Source organism: Echeneis naucrates, chromosome 16 (assembly GCF_900963305.1).
Source record: "Echeneis naucrates chromosome 16, fEcheNa1.1, whole genome shotgun sequence".
NCBI lineage: Eukaryota > Metazoa > Chordata > Actinopteri > Carangiformes > Echeneidae > Echeneis > Echeneis naucrates.
The window spans coordinates 21,552,384-21,571,353 of NC_042526.1; the positions used below are offsets into that span (position 1 = coordinate 21,552,384).

Genomic DNA, 18,970 nt, shown 5'->3' on the forward strand with positions numbered 1-18,970 from the left:
ATGATCTATCACGCACCGGATCCATCACAAAAATAAAATTGCCAGCTAGAATTAGGTTGTGGGTATGAAGATTGATTCTCTATAGGAGCGAAACAATGTCCATTTTAATTTCTTCAAACGCGATGTCAGCTCTTATCTGGGTCTAAAGCTCCTCTCGGAGCATCTGCAGGGAAAGCGCGGTCTCGGGGGCAGGTGTTTTCTGCTGTGAGTTCACTGCTGCTGTCAGCCATGTTAAGGCTGCCTTGTGTGACTGGAGTTATCGTTTTCTGTATGTGTGCCCCTTGTTGTTTCCCTCTGCATGAGCTCCTCTTCATATCAGGAGTTTAGTTAACAAGTGGTTAAAGTTTTAGGTTCTGCTCCATTTTCTTGGCTTTTGGAGGTTTGAACTTATTTATTTATGTTTGATTGTCAGAGCTCTCCTCCTCTGCTGCTTACTCCATTGAGCAGAAACCAGAGTAAATATATTTCTAAAGGTGGTACTGACATGAAATTTTTACCAGATGCTGGTAAGAACCCATGCAACCCACACATGCAAGGAAATCAAACCTTAGATGTCCATAAATTAAGTTACGTGTGATAAAATGGAATGACACAGGGAAAAAGTATTGAACACATGAAGAAATGGAGGTGCAAAAAGGCACTTTTGGGATTGCCTTCCACATGCTCTGAAAAGAACAATAGAGAGGCCTATATGTCCCTCCTGAAGTCTGGGCCAGAGTTGTCTGCCTGTTTGAAAACTCCGCCACAACCCCATCCATCCATTTTTTGTTTGTTTTTCCTTTTTTTCTCCCTGCTTGAACCCAGGGTGGACCACCACGTGATCAGCTGATCCATGTGCTGAGAAGACCAGCACGCCAACGTTGTTCCCAGAAGCTAACAAAAAACAATCATCGTCCATGATCTTCCCCGCTGCCGCCGAGGGATTCATCACACTGAAGTTACTCGGAGCGGATCTCTCTCTCTCTTTAACTCCTTCACTCCGGAGGAGCGGAGCAACCAAGGTAAGAGGCTTTAGGTCTGGCCAGAGACAATTAGAGTAGTGTGCATTGCATTTTCTTCTACCGTGGCTTTTCTACCGTGGGATTCAGTTCTATCTGTTTGCTTGCTTTGTTTTACTTCCCTTAAATCCCATAAGTTGCAAAATTGACTGGTGCTACAGATCTCGTGTCGGCCGTCACCATGACCAGTGATTGAGCAATATCAGTAATTAAAGGACCAATACCCGACCCGTGAACTCTGTTCGCTGGCTCGGCTATTGTGTAGTGATATTGTAATAAACTGTGGTGACGTCGTCTGCGATCTGGTTCTCCTTCCCTCTTCTTCCCCTCACACACATTCACACACGGTGACCAGTCGCCATCTTGGCTCCGACGGGTGCTTAGTCGACGTCATTCCATGGTCATCTTTACTGCTCTCACACACACCCACACTCTCACAGGCTCACACACTCCTTCTCTCTCCTCCCCCCACACACACACACACCCTCAAGATCCATAGATAGACTGGTGCGATTGCGGTTGCTGTGCTATTGTGTTTATCATCGCTATCACTATTTATTAGTGTTAGGCTATCCATATTGCTAACCCATTCTTATTAAATGTGTGTTACCCGTTGTAGATTAGTAGCTGATATGTCATTGGATAATCAAACTACAACAGCCATTTATCCAGAGTGATTTTATTTTTAATAATTATTGCTGTGAATAAATTCTGTTATATTTTAAACAGTCGTCGTTGTGATTATTGTGGCTATAATTGTGATGATTGCTGGATTCATAATAGCCAGTGCTCGAATTTACTCCTTTTGCTAACCCTTTTGAGACTTGATATTGATTTTGCTAATTTGGACATTGATCCCTGGGTGGTGTCCCGAAATTTACTACTTAGAGTAAATATTCTTAGATATCAATAGTCTGTTTCATAATCATTGATACTCATTGCCAATCTCCAAATTACTCCTACCGGTGCGCAACAGCACCAAAAGCCACGACACCAGCTGAAATCTATCAGCAATCAGAAAGCAATCCTGTCCCTTGTCAGTGCAAGTTAATATCTGCTTCAGTCCAAGCTGATGGCCTATAATAAGGCCACACAAGAAACATCTTGTGAGGAGTAAAAGCAAAAAACTCTATCAAGACCTTCACAACCTTATTGTTGTGAAACATAGTTTCGCATAGTTTGCAAGTTTCCTGACAGGAGTCAAAAGAATTAAATTAAAAAAAATGTAAATTAAATCTTCAGCGCACAATGAGATATCAACAACAGTTTTCCATAAACCCAGCCACTGAATAAATCACAGTCTCTGTTTTTGGGTCGCTCAACACAACCACTGAAACTCCCCTCTACCCTCACAGAGTGGGAGAAATCCCAGCAGAAGAAGATGAAGTCTTCATGTAGATCTTAACCCGAGGAATCCATACAAAGAAAAAGAGCCCGACCAGAGGCTCAATCATCAGCTATACATACACACCCTGTGCACAAGGCAGAATACACGGCTCTCATCAGTGCAGGTTCTGGATCTCCGTAACAAAACATGCGGTCCTCTAATCAACCCCCAAAAAATCTGCAGTGAAGGGTTAGCATGCAGCTACCTCGACGACGGTCTGGCAGAGAGAGAAAAAACACGACTGCACGTACACCCTGACAGCGTCTGATTGGTTACGTTACGTTACATCACGTGAACGCCTCATGTCACCCGAATCTTGTGCACTTTGAGAAAGGCACATTTGCCACACTTGGAATAAAACAAAGTACTCTTTATTAACAGATAAATAACTTGTGTAAATTGATCTTTTTTTTCTATTTATTGACATACTTGAGATTTTAACCATAAATGCTATTTATTCATTTTATGTAAAATTGTTTAAATCAAACCCTATTTATTTATTTATCTGTCACATCAAAATATTAATTTATTAATTTAATTGATCTAATCAATTAACTGGTGAACTGGAATACTAATAAGGGCCTAGTAACCTGGGTTACAGACCACTTGTGGAGCGCTTCAGAAAGACCTGGAATTAGCAGGTACAACTATTTCAAAGAAAACAATAAGTAACACACTCAACAGCCATGGCCTGTATACACTCTCACCACACAAGACTCCACTGATGAAGAAAAAACATGTTGAAGCTCGTTTAAAGTTTGCTGCACAACATTTAGACAAGCCTGTGAAATACTGGGAGAATATTGTCTGATCAGATGAGACCAAAATTGAAATCTTTGGATGCCATAATACACACCATGTTTGGAGGTCAAATGGCATAGCACATCACCCATCACAGTGAAGTTTGGAGGTGGGAACATCATGGTGTGGGGCTGTTTTTCAACATACAGCACTGGCAAATTTCATGTAATTGAAGGAGTATGAATGGAAAAATGTACCGGAGACATTTTTGATAAAAATCTGCTGCCATCTACCAAGATGATGAAGATGAAACGAGCAAGACAATGATCCCAAACACACAGCCAAGGAAACTCTCACTTGGTTTCCGAGAAAGAAAATAAAGCTGCTAGAATGGCCCAGCCAATCAGCTGACTTGAATCCATCCAATCCATCTTGAATCTAGAAGAGGCCCATGGAACCTTCAAGATTTGAAGACTGTGGAAGAATGGGCCATAATTACACCTGAGCAATGCAAGCAACTAGTTTCTCCATACAGGAGGCGTCTTGAAGCTGTTACTACTAACAAAGTCATTTTAGGTATTCAATAAATTTAAATGCGTTCAATACATTCTCCCTATGTCATTCCATTTCATTATGCACAACTTAATTAATGGACATCTAAGGTTTTATTTCCTTGCATGTGTGGGCTGCATGGATTGTTACCAACATCTGGTGAAGATTTCATGTCAGTGGCACCTTTATAAATATATTTACTGAGAAAAATGGTGACGTGTTCAATACTTATTTTACTCGCTGTGTATGCATTTTAATGCAGACCCCAAGAAGAGTAGCTGTTGAATTGTTGACATCTAATGGAGATCCTAACAAACAATAAACAAAGAATTTCCTCCTGTGAGTAACATACAAGTACATCATAAATTATATTTTATCTTATGCTCATGGGGTCTGTTTCTAAGTTTTCAGGTCAAAATCATAAACATTCATTAGTCCACTGGAGGTCACTTCCGAGTATCCTCAGTTGAATCCCAACTGACTGTATTTTAAATTTGGATGACCAACTGTTACTTAGTTTTATTTGAGCAGTTGGAAGTTATTTGGATTGTAAGATTTATCTTCCTGTTATTGATTCATCAATCTGGTTACAGTGGCAATACTTTGTCACTCTTTAAGATACTGAAAATCAACAAGACATCTGATGAAACACACTAATATCAGCACATTTAATGTGATTTTATTTAATTTTAGTTTCCCTCTCAGCTCTGTACAGGCATGTAAAATACTTTTAATTTGCTAGTGCGCTATCTTAACACTTAACGGGCAAGCTTAGTTTCGACACACATATGCATTTGTACATGATGCTGCAATACCATAATTGATCTCAGAATGAGAAAATACTCAATTTTTGTAAGCGGAACTGTCTGGCCCCTGGGCTTACCTGTTTCCTGACTGCTCTGGAGCTAAAGTGAAGTAGAGTGTGTTTCAGTCATGCTTCCATTACACTACCATAATCTACTTTCATAACATGTATCATTATCATTACAGCAAGAATTAAACAAAAGAAACAAGGAGTGGAGAGGGCTAGAAGGTGCCTTCCTGCCTTTAGAACTTAGAAACTTCAGCAACCAGAAATGTGAGAGCATTCCTTCTGAAGGACAGAAGGTGCTTCTCTTATCTACTGATTCATTCATTCAGTCATCTTCAACCACTTATCCATTTCTGGGTCGCGGGGGTGCTGGACCTGAAGAGGTCCATCACAGGGCCAACACACAGAGACAGACAGAGACTAACAACCACTCACACTCACACTCAGGTATACAGACAATTTAGAGTCACCAATTAACCCAAACATGATGTCTTTGGACAGTTGGAGGAAACTGGAGAACCCACAAACTTCTTGTTGCAGGGCACCAGTGCTAACCACTATGCAGCCATGCTGCCTGTATCCACTGATACTAGGAGATTTTTTACATTTGAAAAAGAATACTGAGGTATTGAGTTTTGTAACATGTCATGCAATTACATTAATGTGCCCAATGGGAGAGACTCAAAACAAAGTGTGAAATAAACCTGTTGTCAATTCTGCATGACAACCAGAGAAAGTTGGATATAAAGACCTGTCTCTAATGAAAATCTGTTACGAACTGGAGTTAGAGGTAAATAAAGACTAAAAAGACAGAATGTCTGTTGCTGGGCACTGTGGTGGCTCACCAGGTGGGTTCTTGGTGTTACTTCTTACTGTGGTGGTCAAGTCCAGTCTGCAGTCCCTACATGGAACCTGCAGTAATATGGCACATGTTCTCAGACACTCCCCATTTCATTGCATGGATTATTTTTTGTTTTTTCACAAAATCAACGTGCAACAAGATTATTGTTTTTCTGTTGGTGTCACTCACTTTCAGTCGACTCAGAGAGTCTGCAGTGCGCAGCTATGTTAAGTTTATGTGTTTGTGTTTCAGGATTTGCAAAGAAAAGAATAAAATAAAGGAATTATTTTAAATGTATGGACACTTAGAAGTCCCTTTAGGAAACTCAAGTATGAGAATACGATGAATTTAACTGCAGGAAATTAAGAGGAGGTGGAAATTATGTTAACATGAAGCCTAGAGCAAGAGCTCCTGTTTTCCTGCTGTCATCTTTCACCTCAGCTAATTACCAAACAGAGCTGCTGCTTTTCAGCCCTCCCCCACTCCTCATCCTCTCTTTCATACTCACACACCCACACCCACACACATTCATTGCGGTCAGAACATGGCCTGTAGTCCAGGCCACGTAATGAGAATGTGTATCTCCAGATGGATGGACTATGTGATCTGAACATGTACTTGTTAGTTTGAGTTTCATCTTTGTATGTTCAGCTTGGCTTGTTTGCCCTGAATTTCTAAAGCCAGATGTGTGTGTCAAATGTGGTCAACATAAACACAGCTCCATCCAAAGCACCTTTTTCAGATGTCACACAAGAAGTAGATTAGGGCCTTTGGGAGAAAGACAGAATGGCCACAACTACAGCTAACACACCATATTAAATTGAATTGTTTTTCTTTTGTTAGAAAAGAATTGCAAAAAAATTAATGAGCCATTGACATAGTCAATGAGGCGGTTTCATAATTTAATCAGGCAATGACTGTCACACACACACACACTCACTGTTTCCAAATATAAACCTTAGACTGGAAGATTAACTCAGCCAAACCCAAATCCTGCTCTCTGCATTCTCTTGGTTGAGGTAAAGGCAGGACCAGCGGTGAAAACATAATCTCTTCATGTTCACACAGTCTGTCCACACTGATCTGCCAAGAGGGGCAGGCAGGCAGGCAACCAACCCCTCTTCAGCCCCCCCAACCATGCCCCTAAAAGCAGCAGAGAGACAGCCAACCACTGCCCCTCCCATTACCATCCCCACCCCCACACCAAACACACACCCACAGTTCCACTGAACAGCTGTCCAACCTAAATGTAGTTTTACTGAGATGCACAGATTTCAACAAAATCGGTATAATCCAGAGTAAACATTGTCCAACCACTTTCATTCAAATGGCTTACAAAGAAGAACTGTTCCCTTTCCAAATACTTCCCCTAAAAAGCCAATTTGAAAATATTTATACAGTAATCTTGGGGTCTTTAATTTACATTACTGAATATAAAGTAGTCACTTAAAAAGCCAGTGCATAAAAATTTGCACCTGTAAACAATCTTGCTCTGTGAAGCAGTTTAGAAGAGCAAAGAGGGACGATCATTTTTATGTCTGTGTCATGTTCTGGAAAGCATGTGCTCTTTTATTATTGAAAAAACATAACAGCACTACCACGACTCTTTAAACAAGGTAAAAAATGCATTTTTTATGACACACACATACACTCATCATCTATGAGAAAGTGGCAAAATGTTTTTGAATGCCGTACAAAAAAAAAAAAAAAAGGGCAGCTTCACTCTCAAGAATAAATCACACAATGTGATCTGTAATGTTAAAACAAAATACCAGATACAGTAGACAAACTGATAAAGACCTGAATATTAAAAACTAGCTTAAGGTGTTACACCCCATTATAATTTAAGATAGAAGATGTTCAGGAAAAGTGTTTAGTTGATGGTTGAATGTTTGTGTATCTGTCTCAATATTCTATTTCATATCATCGCATTTTAAAAGTTGTGTTGCAACCACTGTTCACTGTAATCCTGAATGTTTTCTGATATTAGAGGAAAAGGTCAGAGGTGATTTTTATACAAATGAATATGATACGTTTGATTTTTACGTGCAGGGACATTTTGACAAATTAGTTACCATCTGTGTTTAGGCCTTGTTAGTATAGTGGTGAGTATAACCTTGTGATAAGTGAGAGACTGGGGTACGACTCCCCGACAAGGAACCCCAGCTACAAGGCGCCCACTCCTGCCTGGATAAATGGGAGGATTGTTTCAAGCATAACTATAGCAAAGTAAATCATGCAAGTCGCAGGATGCTGACTTGCTGTGGAGAGTTCAAAAATAAATAAATAAATAAATAAAACACTTGGTGCAATATGTCTAACATATCATATGTGTATTAAATCTGAATGAGCGTGTGTCTATCTATCTAATTTCGGATGCTAAGCGCAGGAGGGTGCCACAGTCAGTCAGCGAAGAAAGGTTCTGCACATAGACTGTTAATAGCGGTTCAGCAAAGAATGCCATACATAGCTTGCTTTTTAATGTTTTGTTTTGTTTTTTTTTTTTTCTACTCTGCACAAGTAGACAGTGCATATTTGGTTGCAGTGGGTACAAGTATTCGCCCACATTCTTGACCCATTCATCCTGATCAGAGTGAGTTAGTGAGGTGGAGAAACTTATGCATCTCTAGCTCACTTTGCTGATGTGGCAGTGCTTCAGCTGAGTGAAGTCTTTAAAGTCCACTGTACAGCCAAAGTCCTTAACACAACCTGGTTCCCCGTCACATCCAAAGAGACCTGACTTTTGTCATTTGTGTCTATAAGAGGAGGGGAGAAATGTTTTGTCTCAGCTTTGAGACTCTGAACAAGAACATAAGCAATCCAAGGTTGACCATCTGTCTGCTGATGAGAAGTTAGTGTGGGAGTGTCAAAAAAGAGACTGAACTGCAATATCTAATTCAAAAATTACAAAAAACACATTTGTAGGGTTGTGGAACCAATCAACCAGGTTGAAGTTAGTCTAGGTTTGATGGAGTTGGACCATATATTTGAACTATCTGTTCGAAATCAAATTCTATGTGATAGAATACAAAAATACACCAACATATCTAAAACAAATCCACATAAGAAATTTCAGTATATGTTATTGCATATGGAAACAAATTGTCAGAACGGCAACAAATGTACAAGAGATTGATACAGCTGTATAAGTTTGTACAAATAATGTTTCTCCGCTAGAAATGCTGATCTTGGCCAACTAAAAACAGAGGAATGCCACAAACATAGAAAATGTATGAGTGTGGTCATAGCTGAATAGCGTACACATAAAAAATATCTCACCAATGTGTCATTTTTGTTCTTATGGCCTAACAGGCCGTTTAAGAGTCATTGAGGAGCTACCATACTTTAAGGGAGTGGTCTCCAACTCCGGTCCTGAAGAGCTAATGTCCTGCATGTTTTAGATGTTTCCTGCTCCAAAACAGCTGATTCAAATGATCAGCTCATCATCAAGCTCTGCTGAAGTCTGAAAAGGAGCCGCACATACTGTAAAGACAGAGAGAGATGAACAACCACTCACACTCACACGAAGACCTACGGAAAATTAAGTCACCAGGTAACCCAAAAATGATGTCTTTGGACGAGGGGAGGAAACCAGAGTACCCACACAGACACGGGGAGAACATGCAAACTCTGGACAGAGAGGCCCCAAGCCGGGAAATCAAACTCGTGACCTTCTTGTTGTGAAGCAAATGCGTAAAACACTATGGTGCTGTGCTGCCCTCTGCCATTCCAATGGTGGTTTATATTGCCTTCATCTTGTGAAAATGGCTTCAATGGACTGGAACAACCATGCGTTTTCACTTGATGCACTTAATGGGTGTCAACAGTGTTAGCCATCTACAAAATCTATAACATACTGAAGTGGCCTTTAAACAAAACAATGGCTTTAGTCTGGTGGGCTGACCTCTGACCTTTCTGTGAAAAGGGACAGAGACAGAGAATGTCTCTTTGAGAAGTGGATAGAAAAATAAAAATGTCATCCTCCCACATGATGTTAGTATCTTTTAGCACCACAAACTAGCACAAATACTGTTATTCAACAACTTTCACTTACATGTTCACAGCTTGTCGTAAAACATGAGTCTCAATAATGAGGGCCAATTCTATTGGCATTCCTTAGTATGGATGAACACTCTGGGCATTTTTATTTGATGAATTGGAGATGAAATTGGAATTGGAGAATTGGAGATGAAAAACTAATATACTCATATATTCACAGCACTCAAGACAGTTCCTGTCCAGGCGTTAATCCACCTGGACAGGAACTCTGGTTTACTGTGTACAGACAAAAAGAAATGAGGGCCATTATTCACCATCAATCTGCATTGGTTTACAATTCTGCAAAAATAAAACAATCTCTGTACCCTACCATGTGCTAAAACATCAATCAAACATAATCACATCCAGGAAGTGCACATAACTCATGCCTGGGCCCTGCTGAGATGTCCAGATGGCAGGTATGCACAATGTGAAAACTGAGTGCAAAGCTGAAAAGGACTCTTGAACATAATGTTGATCTTCACAAATACAGGAGTCTTCCAGCTTTAGTAAAACAAACATATTCCAGGAACGAGGAAAAAATGGTTGCTGGCACCACACTAAGTCGTAATTCTGTCTCAGTCAACCTGCATCACAAACTGGAGATGTGTAATTCAGAGTAAGTAGGCATGGCTGCTGACTCAATTTAGTTGCATTATGGGATATATGTGGACACCAACCCCTTTGGACCCATTCCAGTCAAAAAGTACTGACATCTTCTGCTTCGATTTTGCCCATTCTTTTCCCCTTATTTCTATTATGAAAATGTGCATCCAAATGGATCAGATGTCAAACATCTTAGATAGATTTTTGATATTTAAACAATGTTGAAAACAATGGCTTGGATTGAAGAGAAAAATGGGAAACAAAAATGAAAAAAGGAGAATCAAAGGCATAAAAGGAGAAAAGTATATGGGAGTACGCAAGAGAAGATTGTGAAACAAGAAAAGGAAAAAGCAGAAAGGACATCTGAAAAAGAAGGAAGAGGAAAGGGAAAAGGAGAAATAGAAGGAGAGGCGAGCCAGGCCACACCTAAGCGTGCTCTCGACCAAAAAAGCAATATCTCTCAGCAGATTCACCAGCTCCTGTACTTTCTACCACAAACTGGGATGCTGTCAGTGAAGAAACCCTGACACAGCCTCGACAGACACTGAATGTGTAAACCAGTAAATCAAAAACTATGTATGAGTGTATGAGTGTCCAGTGTACCGCGGGCGCGCGCGCACACACACACACACACACAGACAATTAGAAGAGGAGAGTTGCTATGCTTTAGTGTTATTATCACTGTTGTTGTATCATTTTGTTTTTCTATTCAGTTGTATAAGATTGGTTGTCTGGGGTCAGGTGTTAAGAAAACAGGGAGGGCAGGATGTGAAAGACGCAGAGGAAGAGAAAGCATATTTGTCCATTGGTTTATGCAAATATGAGTCAAATGTTAGAGCCCAGACAGGCACTGGGAAAGATTTAGGCGCGGCTGGGAGGCTTCCCTCAGTGGGCAAACAGGAGCTGTTAATTACAGGCAGCAAGGATGTATCTGTGCTGTTACACAACCATTAGGGAGATGAGCTCCCTGGGAAAGATACCGCTTTTGATGCATTAGCGATTCTTACCGAGCAGCTGAAGATCTATCCTGATTTCCGACACAACAGACAGCGAAAGAGAATGAAAAAAAAAAGGCGACCTACTTGTTGGAAATTCCCCGCACATGGACTGTAGATTATATGCAAACGGTGGAGGTAGTTTTTGGTCGCTTTCTGCTCCCCCTCTATGCTGAGCGCAAATAAAGGAAATCCAGCGTCGGGGGAACGGCTGCTGGCTGCGGACCAAGAGACCGATCGGGCGTCTGGCTGTCTGACTGAGCTGCGAAGCGAAGAAAGGCTTCTCTTCAGCACCATACCACTTTGAACAGTTCCGGCTGACGTCATCGCCTAGCTACGACGACACGCCCATTTCGGGGGAGGTTGCTGTACTTCGACTGACTGTTCCAATGGATTATAATTTAATTGATTCAAGAAAAAGATGATCATGCACATTGATGGGTAGAGCAGTGCAATCCTACCACACAAGAGGAGAGCTTAACAGGAACTTCATCAATCCTCCAAATATTGAAAATACAAGTTTTCTTCCAATTTCCTTTGATTCTCTCTGCTCACCAGAAACATATCCAGATTAACATTTATTTACAAACATTTATTGACAAAACATAAAGCTTTAGCGTTCTCCCTACACAGAGAGTTACATAAATTGAGAATAAAGTACTCTGGATGTACTGTCAAGACAGCAAACCTCACCTACACAATTGGAAATTTTTGGTTGAATTATAAATATAACCTACATACACATATATATGCATACATATATAAATACAGTCTATGCAGATTGTATTTATATGCCCCAAACAGTTATAAATTTGTGTGTGAAGGAAAAGAGCCTATGCTAACCCTAACCCAGGTCATAGTACAAAATTACTGGCACTCGTGGGTCACCTGTAAAGGAATGAAGACAGATAGCAAAGCAGATATTAATAAAATATGAAGCATGCTTGTGTCCAGGTCATTGCCTAATTCATTAGGATTCATCCTGTGTGAGCAATGAATGTTAACACAAGATATAATGGAAATCTGTACACTAGCCGTAAAGGTATTTCAGTAATAAAAGTGGTAGATCAGCATATCAGGAGAATGACATCGCCATCCCCAGCGCCAGGGGACCATCATCTCGACCACGCGTCTCAAACTCAGGCCCGCGGGCCAAATCTCGCCCTCGGTGTAATTATATTTGGCCCGCGAGATCATACCAAATATGTATTAGAGCTGGCCCGCCAGCACACAGCGCATACTACTAATACTACAAATCCCAGAATGCTTTGCGTTGGCGCGTCAGACGAAACCGCTAAGCGCCCCTCCCTTTCTGTTGACAATCGTTAGCATCCATTCTACCAGGCACATACAGACTTAGCTCACCTGCCATGTTACGTAGTGCACAGTTGGCTGAAAAACTCCGAGTTGCCGACTTTGAAACCCAGAAACGCAGATTTGGACTGCCCAGTAATCCGTTTGCGGTTGACGTGGAAAGTGCACCAGCCAACCTCCAAATGGAGCTGATTGAACTCCAGTGTAGTGAAGTCGAAGTATGAGTCTGTGGGTGCTGCACAGTTTTCATGTTTCCTCCCCAACTCCGTGCCCAAGCTGCTCAAATGCTCTCTATGTTCGGCAGCACGTCGATGTGAGCAAAGCTGAGGATGCTCATCTTTGAGACGTCTTAGTGGTGTTTTGTTCATCTTCATCAAAGAGAACAGTTGCTGAAGAACTTGCGACATAATTTGCGCCTTAGTAATTACGCTAAATAACCCTGACTCATTAACAGTGATATTTCACTTTTTACCAGCTGGAAAGGTTGGCGATAGTGGAGACGCTAAAAATATCGTCTTCACTGAGCTATTAGCCTCAGCGTGCAGCTCACAGTGAGAGGACGGTGCCAGCAAAGCAAAAAGTTTAGCCTTGGGTAATATCAGGAAGAGGCCGTGGTCTTGGGGATATCCTTGTCCATAAACTTAATAACAGCGTAACCAAGCTTTAACTAAAGGCTCTAATTTTTCTCAATGGGGACCTTAAACCAGGAATGAACTTTGCACAAAAGCAGAAGAAGAGGTCGTGTAATTCTGATTCATTTCAAGCTGAATTTTAATTTTTTAAAATATGTAGATACATTAAAAAAATCTAATTAAATTGATAAATCATTACTTAATACCAACACTAAAATTATTCATTTCTAAATGAAGACAACACATTTAATCTGTTTCAAACGAGGAGTTGAATTGATGAGCTACAGTTAAATATAAAACTGCCTATTGTTAGCTTGTCTGGTATAATCAGGGGTATTGTAGCTAATAGCAGTGCTTCAAAAACTGATTCAGTTCATTCACTTGAAATCTTTTCTCTATATATTGCTGTTATGTTATGTTTCAGTTTTTAATATTCCTCAATCAAAATATATTAAACAGATTTTTAATAGAATATTTGGGCATTTACTCCACAGAGCACCTCTGTAGATTGAGCAAAATAACAAAAGGAGGGAATACAAATCTATATGATGTTTTTCCCAGTGAGCGTTTCTGCTCTCCTCCTCCATGGCTGATGAGGCACACCTGCCCCGCAATTACCAGCAATCAATCCACTATATAAACCCTCCTCGGACTTCTCTTCAGTGACAGAGTATCCTGCCTGAGCTTTTCTTTGTCTTTTCTTTGTTTTTGTTGAGGTTATGTGATGTCTGTCACCGATGCATCTGCCTCACCCTTGGTTCTTCTTGTGATTTTCGATTCAAGCTTGTTTGCTCAGCCTCGCTTTTTGTTCTCTCTTGTTACTATCTATCTAGTAACTACTTGTTACTATCTATCTTTGTCTCTTGTTACTCTGTCAGTTTTTTAGATGATCCAGCCCAGTCTCTGTTTCCTCTTTTGGTTGTACTGGTATCTTCACGGACTATTTCTGTTGGACTTTGTTAGCTGGAAATAAAGACTTTGTTTTACTGGATCTTTTTCTCATTTCTTTTGTGATTCATGACAATTCTCCCACTTGCACACTAAACATTACATCCTTCCTCACAAACTTTAAATGCTGATGCTATTCCACCACCAGCTCTTTGCTTCTTACTGTCCATATTTCATACTTGCGGAACCAATAGTATACAGAAAACCACAATACTCATGAAAGTATTTATTAACTGTTAATATACTGCCAAAATAGTTATGTTGGAGGTGGTAGCTATGTAGGTGGGCTGGACTATTTCTGTCTCAGAGTGAAGAGAGAGCCAAGCAGTTTGTTGAGCCTCTGAAATATATTCCTCTGGTGATGTTTTTTGTTTGATGGGCCAGGGACTGAGGTACCAACAGTTGGTTTGGTGTCAGCAGCAAAGAGGTTTTCGTTGTCACTGCCTTATGGCAAACTGTTGGAGTTTGTGCAGTTGCTGTTGTTAGCATCACAGGATGGCTCTTCCTTAGGTGGAATGTTGGTTGCTGCTGAGGGTCCAGAAGAGAGAAGCTAAAACAGGAGAGATGTGATCTCTTTTCCTAGTTCCTGTTAATATCCGTGCAGCAGCGTTCTGAATCAACTGAAGGCCTTTCAGAGATTGGTTTGGACATCCAGATAGTAATGAGTTACAGTAGTCCAGCCTAGAAGTTATGAATGCATGGACTAGTTTTTCTGCATCCTCTTCAGAGAGTGTGTTTCTGATTTTCCTAATATTTCTCAGGTGGAAGAAAGCTGCCCTACTGACTTGTTTTATGTGAAGGACAAAGGACATGTCCTGGTCAAAAGTTACTCCAAGATTTCTTACAGTGGAGCTGGAAGCCAAACTAATGCAATCTAGACTGATTAGATTAGTTTCTCTGAGGTGCTTAGAGTCCAATATGCACAAATTCTGTTGTGCTAATTGACATTCCTTTTACAGAATTCAAAAACTGTCAGAAGTCTGTATGTCATTCATCTACACAAACAGAACTTGCAGACTTAAAAAAATGAAACAAAACAGGAGAAGAATGCAAGAAATGGAATTGGATATTGAAATAAAACGAAGGACCGTCATAAAACTGGACCTTGAAATCCAGAAAGTGGAAAGAGAAGTGAGTATTTTAGTGCACACTGTAACCATAACTGTAATGGTATATTCACATTCATATTTGTTCCTTCTACATTATTTCTAGGTTCCAGACAAATGACGACTTTAAAATAAAATAATGAAAAACATTATGGTGTCCCCTCTTTTTCATGAATGTGTACTTCACCATTGATTTAGTGAAGTTGAATGGAAAAGATAACTACACACTGTGTGCTGCGAGACAAAATGCAGATAAACAGCAAAAGATAATGCATTTTTTATTGAAAAGAGCCTAAATAAAAAAACTAAGAGAAAAAATTTGTGATATATTGCTCCCTGACCAGTCGGCCATTAATGCTGTCAGGCCAAATTTGGACATTTTCCCAGTCTACATTGTTGGCCACTCAGGGGACCCTCTCCTTTCTGAGGCCTGCAATGTTATGTAGTACTGTGCATGCTATTAGGATATTGCATCTCGATTCAAGCCCTGGCTTTTCCATGTGCCTGGTTGTAGGCCTGCTGTGGTGGGGTTTGGGGGTCCGGAAGGGGAGTCAATAGAAAGGCCTCACAGGCCAGAGAATTCACCTGATGAAACAAGACATACTTCAGAAAACTACACAGCAGAGTTAGACACTCTTGATGTCGAAGGTGCTTAAAAAAATTGTGTGGCTTACTTTGTGAAAGTCTCTGGTAGATTGGGCTGGCTCTAAAGACTTATGTTATGGACTGAGCTGGGCCACTTTGTCTCTACATTGGTGACAAGGCAGTCAGCATCACAGATCATTTGAAACAATAAGATGTAACCTATTAAAGTCAGTTAATGCTCAGAATTAATTTATGAATTAGAATTAATTTATGTAGGTCACAGTAACAACTACTTGCTCTTACCTGAATATTGATAATGTGGAAGGATTTCCTGTTGCTATGATCAAACTCATGTTGCCCTGAGGGGCGTTTATTGCACCAATGGCATTAGGGAAAGCTGCAACATAAAATAGTAACTATCCAACTGAAAATTATACACTCATGGTTGCCATTTGAAATTCATTTTACCTGCAATCTCGTAGAACTCCTCCTGATGAAAACATGCACCAGGGATTTAAGTGCCAGAGTAACACATTTTATGGTGTGGCAAATTGTCCCTTTATTGAGGTTCTCCGCATCCTCAACAGAATAGAGGAAACCCCTGCTTGCAAAGAACCGCAAAAAAAGACAGACCATCTATGGTACACTGAGCGTGTGGCTTTGTGCTGTCCGGTGCTCTATTTTTGGTCCCAGCAGCTGGCATAAATACAGAAAACACCTGAATATCATATCACCCCAAAATCTGTACCTCTCAAACAGATAATCATCTTCGAAGGCCAATGGGTCCAACCTGTTTCGCAACACTCTCTCACACCTACATGCTTGTCTGAGGATTAGGGCTTCCTTTTCTAGAACATCCTCCAAAAGGGGTCATGCCATTATGAAGAGGTAACAGGTGAATGGGAGTTGGACCTATATATACCCCGCTGCCCGTCACTTAATTGAAACAACCTTTGCTACTTTATCATCCAAAGACCATGGAAATGGTGTAAAACACATTAATTTGACAGGACTGACAGCGGAACCACCAGACGACTCACCAGGATTAAGCTTAGCCTGGTTGCTAGCCTTCAGAGAATAAATCACCATAGTAACTTCACCAGGATAAATTTAACCTACTTTCATGCAACCAACCTGAGGCTAAGTTCAGCCGGGATACCCAACATATCCCATCTTAATCGCTTATCCTATTTTTGTGCAATACCCCCACTGTTTATGTAGCTGCTCACAGGTCGGTTGAATTACGACAGTTGCTTTTGTTATCATGTATCGCACTAACGGGAGCACACAGCACAAAAGAACCACTGTTGTCTATGTCATCATTCCTATGAACACTCCTAATCCTCGAAACGCCTTTTTCCAAGATAGATTAAACAGCCAGTCCAAATTCACATCCGTCTTCGTGTTCCAGTTTTTCTTCCGTACATGCTCTGTCTGTAGGCTTCTCAGCTGCTCTAGTGTCTTTTTCAAATTCCCTCCATTTCCAGTGTGTATGGGAATAACCGTGCAACACCCTTCTCCTATTCAATCACACACTCCCTGTTCCTCTGCAGTCAAAACATCCAGAGTGAATCTATTCTGTAGTCCCATTTCCGATGTGGCATGCAATTGCTCTGTCACATCCGTCATCATTTCTACTGTGTGGTTGATAAACCTCTGTTGATTTTACCACAGATAGCCTGACTTGTGGTGTTGCACATTTTTACAATTCTATTTTGGCATGCAATCAGTCCTTCCGAGTCTATCAGGTCTCTATTGCTGCAATTTAATGCTTGTTCTAGCTCTGGCTATGCAGAAAGGGAATATCATGTCCTCAGGTAAGGTCACGGTAAGCAGGGGCACAAAGTCTGGTGTCAGCTTGCTTTTCAACAAGTCTGGGCAGTTACTCTGATGTCTTCTCTCTACGCCTTTCTGGGTGGCCTCATCTCCTCCTGCCATTAACACAACGGGCAAAGCAAAGCCCTGCTCCTGTCCAACATGTCTCCCTTGCCTCTGGGACTGGACATATCTGGGGGAGTTTACTGCTTGCCTTGCCTCATGCACCGGTAGAATAGATTAGTCTCCCACTATATAGTTCTTAGCTTGCCTAACTTCAGCTGCCATCTTTCTACAAGACTCCTTTTTGGCCTGTGGCCTTGGAGCCTTATTTCCACGAGTTTCACGGTTGCGTTTGCTGTCATGGTTTCAGTGCTGTGCCAATACAGTGGTATTGTGTGTAGTTGAAACATATTTTGCTGGTTGGTTGGATCTGGATCGTATCACCCTTTGGACCCTCTGTTTTCACCCAACCCGCACCTTGGACTCTTATGTATGTGACCGGTTCATTCAGTGTCAGCTTGTTCTGCCTGGTGGCCACCACTCCTGCTGCCAAGGCACATTGGAAAAACTGATTTATCTGTGTGATGTCAATGTTTTGCTGCTGTGGTTCAGGTTCAGTGGTTATCAGAATTATTATTGCTAATGGTGTAGCAATGCAACTGATCAGGGTGACTCTGGCCTTTGATACTGTGTCATTATGTTCCTGGTTCCTCAGGGTTCTGCAGGTTCTCTGGAATGTCCTTCTCTTCTTCTCTGTTGAAACACATCCTTATGGATTTTAGGTAATTGTGATAGATAATCATTAATTTCATTTTCCAACTGTTCTAATGGCAGGGCCTCTCAAATATGGTGCAGGCAATGGGTGCCCCATGAACATTTCATGCAGTATTAGGTGGGTGGTTCTGTCAGCTTGTTGGCAAGCCAAATTCTGTTTTATCCCTACTTTTTTTTACTTCAGCCTGACAGCTTTTTCCACAAGATGAGGTCCGTTGTATGAGCTTATTGTGTCTTCCAAACACAGAAACACATCTCTGCACAAAAACTTTGCCACTGATTCTGCGTCTGGGCTTCACATTGGAACTGCCACAACTACTAGGACATGTCTCATTTTCCTCCCTCTCATGGGTGCTGTCATGTCATTGTAGTCTATCACAGGATGTCGAAAAAGGTCCTTCTGGTGCTGGAATATGCACTATGGGAGTTAAAAAGTTTTCCTGACATTATGTTCTACGCATTCTCTTAGTACTCTATCGTCCATCGTCTGTCCATGAGTGGTGTCAGATCTTGTTCCACTATCAGGGGACCCATAGTACTTTGTGCTGCAGCACGTCTAGCAGATGCATAGCTTCTCCATTTGCTATTGGCATGCCATCAGTCCTGTGAATGTTATAATTAAGGAGGAGGACCCAAATGCAGAACACAGACAATCAGAGTGTGGGGAAGAAAGAATGGGAGTTTATTGCAGGAATGATGAATGTAGCAGGAGGAGAAGATGTCCGTGCGATGGAGGCTGAGGGAGTAGGTTGATGACCAAGGTACAGAGATGAGGGTGGAGAATTTTAGCTGGCTGGAAGCGTGGCAGGCAGGCAAGCAGGAAG

At 41.1% G+C, this 18,970-nt stretch overlaps 1 protein-coding gene across 1 annotated transcript in view; it reads right to left on the reverse strand.

Moving 5' to 3' along the window:
- The window catches only part of smpd3 (sphingomyelin phosphodiesterase 3), a 51,229-nt gene extending 40,006 nt beyond the window's left edge, over window positions 1-11,223 (reverse strand). The window contains exon 1 of the mRNA XM_029523753.1: window positions 11,057-11,223. The gene's annotated coding sequence lies outside the window, so the exon portion shown is untranslated. The remainder of the gene's footprint in view (window positions 1-11,056) is intronic.
- Window positions 11,224-18,970: the final 7,747 nt, after the last annotated feature.